This window comes from Cebus imitator, unplaced genomic scaffold (genome assembly GCF_001604975.1).
Source record: "Cebus imitator isolate Cc_AM_T3 unplaced genomic scaffold, Cebus_imitator-1.0 Scaffold37, whole genome shotgun sequence".
Classification (NCBI taxonomy): domain Eukaryota; kingdom Metazoa; phylum Chordata; class Mammalia; order Primates; family Cebidae; genus Cebus; species Cebus imitator.
In genome coordinates, this window is record NW_016107352.1 from 1643516 (window position 1) to 1655461 (window position 11946).

The 11946-nt window shown below is 35.4% G+C and overlaps 1 pseudogene; it reads right to left on the minus strand.

The window, feature by feature from the left end:
- Positions 1-7251: 7251 nt before the first annotated feature.
- LOC119470676 lies at positions 7252-7371 on the minus strand (annotated as a pseudogene).
- Positions 7372-11946: the final 4575 nt, after the last annotated feature.

The following is an 11946-nucleotide window of genomic DNA, read 5'->3' on the forward strand; positions in this document are numbered from 1 at the left end:
TATAAAAGATCAAAGATTCATTTTTTTGCATGTGAATGTCCAGTGGTCAACCAACATTTATTGAAAAAACTACTCTTTCTACATTGCATTGCTTTTGCTCCCTTGCAGCTTTGTCTAATCAATTAACAATATTTTCAGGATCTATTTCTGGATTCCCTATTATGTTTAATTGAACTATATGTCTATTCTTTCACTAACATCACACTATTCTGATCACTGAAATTTATACTAAGTCCTAAAATCAAGCAATGTTAGACCTCTAACTCTTTTCTTTTTCTTCAGAATTGTCTTGGCTGTTCAAGGTCTGTGGCCTTTTGACAAAAACTTCAGAATTAGTTTGTCAATATCTACAAAGTGACTTGCTGTGATTAGGTTGGGATTATGTTAAATCATAGATCAAGTTGGGAAGAATAAAAATCTTAACAAAATTAAATCTTTTAATTCATAAATATGGAATATCTCTTCATTCCTTTAAATATTCTTCAATCTCATTCATCAGAATTTTTCTGCATGTAAATCTTGCTCAAAATTTGTTAGATTTATACTTAAATATTTCATTTGGGGGTGTTAAGTTGTATGACTTTAAATTTCAATTGTAATTATTTGTTGCTGGTATTTATGAAAACAATTAAATCTACAAGATTAATTGTTTATTAATCTTGTATCCTATAGCCTTGCTATATACGCTTATTAGTTTCAGATGTTTTATGTTGATTCTTTGGATTTTCTGTGCAGCCAGTCAAGTCATCTGCAAACAGAGAGGTTTTTTTCTTTCTTCCCAATCTGTATATTGCCTATTTCCTTCTTTATTTTTTATTGATACATAATATTTGTACATTTTTATGGGGTATATGTGATATTACATGCATAAGCTGTGTAATGATGAGGTCATGGTATTTGGGGTGTCCATTACCTGAAGTATTTATTTCTATGTGTTGGGAATATTTGAAAGTCTCTTATAGCTATTTTAAAATATACAATACATTGCTGTTAACTATACTCACCCTACTCTGTTATCAAACATTAGAATTTAGTCTGTCTATATAACTCTATGTTTGTACCCACTAAGCAAGCTCTCTTTATTCCCACCTCCAACCCAGGAAACCTTCCCAGCCTTTAGTATCTATCATTCTACTGTTTCCCTCTATGAGATCAACATTTTTAGCTCCCACATATGAGAAAGAATATGAATATTTATCTATTTGTTCCTGACTTATTTCACCTAGTGTAATAACATTCAGTTTTATCTATGTTGCTGCAAATGACAGGAGTGTATTCTTTATAGCCAAATAACATTCTATGATGTATATATACCACATTTTCCTCATCCATTCATATGTTGATGAACACTTAGGTTGATTCTGTATTTTTGCTATTGTGAATAGTGGTATAATAAACATGAGAATGCAGGTATCCCTTTGATACACTGATAGCCTTTCCTTTGGATAAATACCTAGTAATGGAATTGCTGGATTGTATGATAGTTCTATTTTTTTAGTTTTTTGAGAACTGTCAATACTGTTTTCCACAGTGGCTATACTAATTTACATTCCTGTCAACAGTGTATAAGAGATCCCTTTTCTCTGCCTCCTCTCCAGCCTCTGTTCTTTGTCTTTTTAATAATAGCCATTCTAACTTGGGTAAGATAATTTGCATTTCCCTGATGATTAGTGATGTTGAATATTTTTTCATATACCTATTGGCCATTTCTATGCCTTCTTTTGAGAAATGTCTATTCGTGTTATTAGCCCACTTTTTAATGGAATTGTTTCTTTTCCTGTTGAGCTGCCTGAGTTCCATGTATTTTCTGGACATTAGTCCCTTGCCAGATAAATAGTTTGAAAATATTTTATCCCATTAAACAGGTTGTTTCTTCACTCTGTTAATTGTTTCCTTTGCTGTGTAGAAGCTTTTAAGTTTAATATAATCCCATTTGCCTATTTTTGTTTCTGCTGCCTTTGTTTTTGAGGTCTCAGCCCTAAAATCTTTGCCTAGATTAATGTCCTCAAGTGTTTCCCCTATGTTTTCTTCTAGTAGTTTTATGGTTTCTGGTCTTACATTTACATATTTGACCTATCTTGAGTTAATTTTTGTATATGGTGAGAGATAGGGGTCCAGTTTCATTTTCTGCATATAGCTATCTAATTTTCTCAGCACCATTTATTGAATAAGGTGTCCTTTCCCCAGTGTATATGTTTGTTGGCTTTGTCAAAGATTAGTTGGTTGTAGGTATGTGACTTTAATTCTGGGTTCCCTATTCTGTTCCAGTGAGCTACATGTCCATATTTATGCCAGTATCATGCTGTTTGGTTACTATAGCCTTGCAGTATAATTTGAAGTCGGGTAATAATATCTCTAGCTTTGTTTATTAGCTTAGAATTGCTTTGGCTGGTCAGGCTCTTTTTTGTTTCCATTATGAATTTTAGATTTTTTTCCTAATTATGTGAAAAATGATTTTGGTAATATGATAGGAATTGCACTGAATCTGAAGATATTCTAGGGTAGTATTAATAATACTATTAATTGGTATTGTTAATTAGTACTAATATGATACATTTATATTATATATTATATATATTAATACTATTAATTAGAATGTTATTATCATTTTACCACTATTAATTCATCCAATCAATGAGCCTGAGATAGCTTTCCATTTGTTTGTGTCCTCTTCAATTTCTCCCATCAGTGTTTTGTAGTTTTCCTTGAAGAGGTATTTTACCTTATTGGTTAGATTTATTTCTAGCTTTTTCTTTTTTCACCTATTGAAAATAGGATTGACTTCTTAATTTCATTTCTGTTAGCTCATTATTGGTATATAGAAACAGTACTGATTTTTATATGTTGATTTTGTACCCTACAACATTATTACATTTATTGATCAGATTTAAGAGGTTTTTTATGGCAGAGTCTATGGATTTTTCTAAACATAAGATTGTGTCATCTGCAAAGAGGGACAAGCTGCCTTCCTCTTTTCCAATTTAGATGTCTTTTATTTTATTCACTTTCCTGGTTTCTTTGGCTAGAAATTCTAGCACTATGTTGAATGGGAGTGGTAAAAGTAGATGTTTTTATCTTGTTCCAGTTCTTAGGAAAAAAGGTTTTCAGTTTTTCCTCATCCAGTTGATGTTGGCTGCCAGTTTGTCATATATGGCTTTCATTATGTTGGGGTATATTTCTTCTATGCCTAGTTTGTTGAAAGTTTTTATCGTGAAGAGATCATTTCATTAAATAGGTGTCCTGTCCTTTTGGTTTTCTCGTCACCCCCAATACACCAAAAATTCAATGATGTGGCTATTTTATGGTGTCACATATGTCATGTAGGTTTCTTTTTCCTCTGTCTACTGAGTTATTTTGAAAGACCTGTCTTCAAGTTTTGAAGTTCTTTCCTCTGCTTGATCTAATCAATTGTTAAAGTTATTTAAGTTATTTTGTATTTCATTCATTAAATTCTGTCCAGAATTACTGTTTGGATCTTTTTTATGAGATCTATATCTGGTGAATTTCTGAATCATATCTTGAATTGTTTTTCTGATCTTCTTGCTTTTTTTTATCTCATTATTTTTAATTCTTTCTCTAGGATTTTATAAATCTCTTTTTGATTGTAATCTGTTGCTGGAGAAAATTGTGTTACTATGGAGATGTCATATTTCCTTGTTTGTTCATATTTCTTCTTTTTTTTCTTTTTTCTTTTTGACAGAGTTTCACGCTGTTACCCAGTCTGGAGTGCAGTGAATGATCTTTGCTCACTGCATCTTCTGCCTCCTGGGTTCCAGTGAGTCTCATGCCTCAGCCTCCTGAGTAACAGGGACTACTGGTGCACAATACCATGCCCAGTTAATTTTTTGTATTTTTAGTAGAGATGGGGTTTTGCCATGTTGGCCAGGCTGGTCTCAAACTCCTGGCCTCATGTGATCTGCCCTTCTTGGCCTCCCAAAGTGCTAGCATTACAGCTGGGAGCCACCGCACCCAGTCATGTTTCTTGTATCCTTATGTTTATTTCTGTGCATCTGGTGTAATAATCACTTCTCTTTTTTAAAATTTGCTTTCATAACAGAGGATATTTTCTTAAAGATGTATCTATGGCATGGGTTGAGTAGGGCACTTTGGCTTTGATTCTGGATGTGGACAGTAGTATAGTCTGAGCATTTCTTTGACTGTAAACAGTATCAATGGTGATTATGATTTCTTCAGTGGCTTAGGGTGCAATTGTTTGTGGCTGTGGTGAAGTATTACTGAGGTTAAGGATATCAGGTGAGCCTATCCTTGGGCTCCAATGGTGGCAGCATTGGACCAAGGGCACCTATCCTTGATCCTCTGGGCAGTGTATGCTGGCACCAGTGTTGGCAGGTTATTGGGCCAGTTATTGGGCCTCCATGTAGCTTGTTCAGGTGCTGGTAGTGGCAGCAGTGGGGTATATGGATAGGAGGCTCTCAGGTCCAAAGCAGTGTACCTATGACATAGATGATAGCAGTAGCAGTGGCATAACAACCTTCTGGCTTCCAAGCAATCTATCTTGATATTCTTTGTGACTATGATGGGCTGGGCAGGACAGTTCTCAGGCCCACAGGTTGCATCTGCACGTGGATGCTAGCTGTGGTGATAGACATTGATCACCGCCTGTGGAGGTCTGTCCTGCAGACTCTGACTCAGTGGCAGATGAATAAATACACTCACACACAAAGTACAGTGAATTGAGTGAGCTAGGGAGGTCGTCAGCTAATCTCAGAGGGCAATTGAAGCTAACAGACCCCTACTTGCTGTTCCCCCTCACATTTATTCAGTATAGATTTAATAACAGTGGTTCTAAGTCAACACACTTGTGGATAGTTAACATGGTTAAAAGAGTGGTTTTACAAATGATAAAAGCTTTTGGTTCCAGGGCCCAGAGCAAACACCATTAATAGGTAATCCCCACTTCAACTGCCCCGAGAGGACCATCAGGCACAAAGCTTACATGAGTAAACAAATAGAGTAGAGACAAAGGAACATGGGTTAAACAGACTTAACTGGGGAAGCTTCTATTATCCCTAATCTTCACCCTATGACCTAATGCTTTATAAGGACTGGCTGCCTTCAGCCTATTCCATAAGTTAATAAAAACCTTTCAGCCCTCCAAAAAGTTTGAGACTATAATCTTACAACTTTCCCTAGTATTTCCCTTAATATTTTGCCAACCACCCTGAGTGAATCTCAACAGTGATAATGGCAGGTTGAGTGTACCTGACCTCAGGCTCCTGGGATAAATGCTCAGGTGCCAACAGTGGTGTGCTGGGCTGGGCAGTTCCCAGGTCTTTGGATGATATGGGTGGGTACTGAAGGGTTAAAACTGGGTGGGGTGGATTTGCTGTTAGGCCCTCTGGTGGTGCATGTAGGTTCTGGTTATAGTAGGCAGGGGTAGGGTGATTCCTAGACTCTAAGCAGAATGTTCAGGTGGATTGGCAGTGGTTGTGCTACAGCTCTACTATTAGGGAGGGTGGGGTTGCTTTCAGTGGCAGCAACCATATGCAATTAGCTGGAGAGTGTGCCCTTCAGAATGCATATATGGTGGCTGTCTGTGTGTTTTGGTATAGTTTGTCCTCAAAGTACATGAAAATGCATGGCACCTTTGCCACTTGGGGAAGTGGGGTCATTGCCAATAATTTGCACTTTTGCCCTAATGTCAGTGACTGTGGGTGATGAATGTAAGTGGAGCTCCAAGGATGTGGACATATAGGGACTATTGGGCCCCTAGACAGGATACAGTCTGGTGGGGATTTGGCTCTCAACATGGCACCTTGTGAAACCCTGAATTAACTCCCTCTCTGGAGAAATACCTTTGCACAGTCTCCAGGCAGTTCCCTATTAGTCTTGGGGCACTTGAGGGTCTAGGGGTTCCCCTTAAAAGGCCCTACTAGGATTGTAGGAGTCCGTGATGGAAATGTGGGCCATTAAGAGTCCCTCAGTTACTCTTGCCGTGTGTTAGGGAGCCTCTCCAGGCTCCCAGATGATGCTGGCCAAACAGACTGCCTCACTTCCCTTTCTTTTCTTGTGTTAGATGTTTCCTGTCACTTCTCTGTAGATGATCTACTCAAAGCGTGATTATCTACTCACTATTTTTGCTCTTCTTTGTGGAGGAGGCAAGTACCAGATGCCTTCAGTAAGCCACTTTGAAGCCCTCTTTTTCTTGTCTTATTTCACTAACTAGGACTTACAGTATGAATACATTGAATTGGACTGGTGAAAGGAAACATTCTTTCCTGTTCTGAATCTTTGTGGGAAAGCATCCAGTTTCTCACCATTAAGTATGATGTTAGCTGTAGATTTTTGTAGATATTCTTTATTAAATATAGGAAGTTCCCCCTCTGTTCCTACTTTGCTGACAGACTTTATCATGAATAGGCAATAAATTTTGTCAAGTGATTTTTCTGCCTCAATTGGCATGATCAAGAATTTTTTCTTTTTTAGCTTACTGATGGCTGATTATCTTAATCAGTTTTTGAATGTTGAATCAGTGGGCAGAACTTGGATAAATTCTACTTGGTTGTGTTTTATAATTATTCTCATAGATTTTTTTTCAATTTGCTGATTTATTTTTGAGAATTTGTCATTTTTGTACTGAGAGATTCTAATCTGTAGTTTTTTTTATTTTAAGATTTCTTATAATATTTTTATTTGGTTTGGGTATTAGGGTAATGCTGGCCTCATACAATGAGTTAGAATGTGTTCCTCTCGTTCTATTTTCTGGAAGAAATTGTAGAGAATTCATATAATTTCTTCTTTAATTGTTCAGTAAGATTCACTGGTGAAATCATCTAGAACTGATGTGGTTTTTTTCGGAAGGTGATTAATAATTAATTTTCTTAATAGACATACACTCATTTAGATTACTTGTTTCTCCTTGTGTGAGTTTTGGGTCTTTGTATCTTTCAGGGAATTGGCCCAATACTGATGATCAGTAGTGATGGCCCCCGTTTTTATGTCTGATATTGGTAACTTGTGTCTTTTCTCTTGATTATCTTGGTTAGAAGTTTATCAAATTTACCAATTTTTTTTAAAAGAGCCTTTTGTTTTGCCGATTTTTTTCTATTGCTTTATTCCTTTCAATGTCATTAATTTCTGTTCTCATTTTTAGTATTTATTTTCTTCTGATTTCTTTAGGTATAAATTACTCTCCTTTGTCTAGTTTCCTGAGCCTAGAATATTGATTTTAGGTTTTCTTCTTTCTTTTTTCTTTTTTAATATCTTTTCTTTTAATTTTTTTTTTTTTAAGGCCTGCAGCACCCGGTATTCCCAGGCAGTCTCCCATACCAAGTACTAACCAGGCCCAACCCTGCTTAGCTTCTGACATCAGACGAGATCGGGCACATTCAGGGTGGTATGGCTGTAGAAGGTTTTCTTCTTTTCTAATAAAGGCACTTAATTTTAAATTCCCTTCCAAACACTGCTTTTTCTGCATTCCACAAATTTGAAAAATTTTCATTTTCATTTAGTTCTAAATAATGTTATAATTTGTATTGAGGTTTCTTTGTTATGCATGTTCTATTTATTTATTTATTTATTTGAGATGGAGTCTCGTTCTGTCACCCAGGTTGGAGTGTAGTTGTGCAATCTTGGCTCACTGCAACCTCTGCCTCCCAGATTCAAGCAATTCTCCTGCCTCAGCCTCCTGAGTATCTGGGACTACAGGCGCATGCCACCACACCCAGCTAATTTTTTGTATTTTTAATAGAGATGAGGTTTCACTGTATTAGCCAGGATGGTCTTGATCTTCTGACCTTGTGATCCACCGACTTCAGCCTCCCAATCGTGTGTTATTTAGATGCATGTTGTTTAACCTCCAAATTTGGGAATTTTCCAGTTATTTTTATTTTAATGATCTAGTTGAATTCTATCATGGTCTGAGAGCATATTTTGCATGATTTCTATTCTTTACAAGTTTTTAAGGTGGTGTTTTGTGACCCACATTGTGGTCCACCTTGGCAAATGTTCTATGTGAACTTGAGAAGAATGTATATCTAGCTGTTGCTGGATTGAGTATCCTGTAATTGTCAGCTAGATCACATTGCTTGATAGTGCTATTCTGGTCAATTATATTATTACTAATTTTCAGCCTGCTTGATCTATGCTTTACTAATCCTCTGCTAATTGATGAATTCTCCACATCTAATAGTGGATGTATCTATTTCTTTTAATAGTTCTATCAGTTTTTGCCTAATGTACTTTGATGATCTGTTCTTAGCTGCACACACACTGATTGTTATGTCTTTTTAGAGAACTGATGCCTTTACCATTGCGTAATGCATGCCTTTATTCCTAATAATTTTTTCTGAAGCCCTCTTTTTCCCTTAAATTAAAATAACTGCTTTAGCTTTTTCCTTTTATCTTCTTTCTTTTTTGTTTATTTAGACAGTCTTGGAGTACAGTGGCACAATCATGGGTGATTGTAGCCTCAACCTCTTGAGGTTAAGTGATCCTCCCACTTCAGCTTCCCAAGTAGCTGGGACCACAGGTGCACACCAATATATCTGGCTGATTTTTAAATTTTTTACAGAGACATGGTCTCCCTATGTTGCCCAAGCTGGTCTTGTACTCCTAGGCTCAAGGAATCCTCCCACCTTGGCCTTCTAAAGTGCTGTTTTCTTTTCTTTTTATCAGTGTTAGCATAGTTCATCTTTCTTATCATTTTAGTTTTACTCTATGTCTTTACATTTAAGATGACTTCCTGGTAGGCACTGTATAGTTGGGTTTTGATATTTTATCCTCCCTGACATATCTGTCTTTTAATTGGTGTACTTAGACCATTCACATTTAAAACGGTTATTGATATAGTTTGGCTAACATCTACCTTGTTTATAATTGTTTTCTATTTATTCCACTTATTTTTTGTTCCTTTCTCTTGCCTCTTTTTGTGTCTGGCCTGGTTTTAATTGAGCATTTTATAATTCTCCATTATCTCATACTTTAGCATATTAATTATACTTCTTTGTAAAGATAGTTTAGTAGGGACTTCTCTAGAGTTTTCAATGTTACTTTTTAACTAATCAAATTTACTTTTAAATAACAAGAGAAATGGGGAAGACAAATTTCTGGTTTCTGTCTTGGTGAGACTCATAAGGTGAGAAATTTTCAAAAATACAAAGGATGTTCAAAATTGCCGAGCAGCCAAAAAGAACACAAAATCTATTACATATTTTTCTTAACTACTTTCTCTCCAATTTTTCACCTCTTTTCCTGGTTCCTAAAACAGTTAATTTCTTTCTACTTTATCTTCCAGTCATTAAGTCAATCTACAAATACTTCATTTATCTTCAGTCGAACAATTGAGTTCTATTTCAAAAATATCCTTGTGTCTTGTTTTTCATTTCTAAGAATGTGCTCCTTTTCTGATAGTTCCATTTTTTTGTATGCAATAATCTTTCAAATCTATTTGAAGATATTAATTACACACTATTTAAGGAATATGTTTCTTTTGTCTCTGTATTTTTGTATTTATTTTAATGTCCCTCACTAAAATTTGCTATTTGTTTTCCTCAAAATGCCTGGCAATTTTTTTGTATTCACATTTATAAATGAAAGATGTGCCTCACCACTGTAGGTATCATGGGGCTCCTTGGCCATTTTCAAGCCTTCTTTTCTACAGAGAACTACCTCTCAAAAGAGAGTTGTAACTTTAGGGCTCCATTAAGCATGGTGGGGAAATAGTTATAGGAATGATTCTTGTCAGGAGAAAAATGGGCAGCTTTTTTTTTGAAAGGCCCGTAGATAAAAAGCAAAAAGATAATCTACTGACTTTCCTCAAACAGTGAAATAAGAAAAGCATGAGCGTAGTCCAATTCTTAGCATGGAGCTGCATGTCCTTGTTATTGCCTTCATATCCATTCTGAGGGTCAAATTTTACCTTTTTGCCTTACTCCAGGAGTTCATGCTAAGGCTGCATTTTCGGAGTCAGAAATTCTATTTTATTTAATTCTTCTAACATGATTTAGCCTGCAGGCTAAAGAATATTCAAGTTGGGACTGGCCCAACTGTTGCACAGTTCTTCAGTGAATTGGCACACTATTTGGCCCATAACCAGTTCCCATTTCTAGCCCTGCTGACTCAATGCTTTGCATACCTCTATGGTTTCTAGCACTAATTCTGCTATCTACTGTATATTTTTAAGAAAGTCCTCAAATTTTAAGTATGATAATGACACTTTGTCTCCAGTGCTGCTATAGATTTTTGTTATTCATGAATCACTTCTGTTTTTCAAGATGATTTTAGGAATAAAAGGAAACACTGTATCATCTTGTTTGGTGACATTTATCTTTTTCTACCATACAATGGGTAAATAATCTACTGGACAAAATGATAATTCTCAGGCTAGCTGAGACTAAATAAAATAAACAATGATGCATTGGTCTGATCAAAAACTCAGCTTTTTCACTGGTACATTTAGAATTTGTGTTTGTGCAAATGAATCCTTAGGTATAGGCATTTTTACCATGTTATTTTAAAAATGCAAATTGTTAATGTGATGTTTGTACAATTCATGTCAGTACTTCTGTTTAGAAATTGTTAGCCCTTTTCTGAATAAGATATATGTCCATTAACATTAAAAATATACATTAACATAAATATATTTTTTCATATGAAGATAAAAATATTAATTGTGGTTATTCCAGCAGATAGAATTTAGAGTGATGTTGACATTTTTTGCTTTTAGATTGTGTTTTCTGAATTTACTACAATAAACATGTATATAACTTGAAGGGGGACTTTAAAAAATAAATGTATTTGCTTTTGTTTCTTTCATTTTGCTGGACAAATATATCATGCCCATGGCTACCAAGAGAAGTAGTCACAAAGAGTAGCCAATTTAAGAAGCAGAAGATAAAAAAGCATAAACAGCCTTATAAATGCTGATTGCATCAAGATTTCTGTGTGTATACCACAGCGTAGAATGCAAGTTTAAAACTTCATGTTATTTCTTCTGTGCTGCTTCCTGCCAGCTGTTGACCTTCAAAACAACATATTATTGAGATGACTCATGTGAACCAGTGTGAAATAGGGCATGTTACTGCTAGAAGTTCTCCTTCTCCTCACAATGTAGTTTGGCAGGACTTTATAAAGGCAGAACAAAGTTGTAAAAACTGAGATTAGAAATTAGTCCTGTCAGCACACCTTAAAATAATCATAATTTTGTTAGGATGTACCACAAAAGAATCAATGTTAACTATTTGCTTAACAGTAACATTTATTATGCAGAAGAAGTATGTGTTCACAGCCTTATGAAATCCCTTTTCAGTCTCCTAAGGCCTAAACATGGCAAACACAGATCTTATTGGACTCCATTATAATTTGGCTTACAACTCACATCTCTTGAATTTCCCCATAAATTATATGAAAATTATGTGCATAAAGGTTATTTTATGAAAACATAACATTAGCATTTTTCTTTTAAAATATCTGGGTCTTATCCAATAAAAGTTCCTGTGATGCCAGGGACAGAAGACCCTAAATGTAGAAGTAACATTATGAGGCATTTGCAAAATCTGGGGAAAATCAAGAGTAAAAAAATATTAACATTTTTATTTGCTATGAAAAAATTAGGCAAAATTTGAAAGTGTGGCAAAAAGTTGGGTACTGTATCCCTTCCTTCAATGTCATGCTGGGGTGACAGCAACCTAATGATTATCTAAAGAAGTGGGTCTCATACTTCAGTGTGCATTCAAAATCATCTAAAAAACTTTTTAAATCATAGGTTGTTGGGTCCCACTCAAGAGTTCCTGATTCTGTAAATCTGGCAATGGGGCCTGAGAATATTCATTTCTGATAAATTTCCAGGTGACACAGATCCAGTAACTGCTGATTCAGGAATTATAATTTCAAAATCATTGATACAAGAAGAAGATACCTGCCTAGACTTACTGTATACTATGCATTAACATTTCCAGGTATCAGTTTATAGAATTCTGTTTAGTA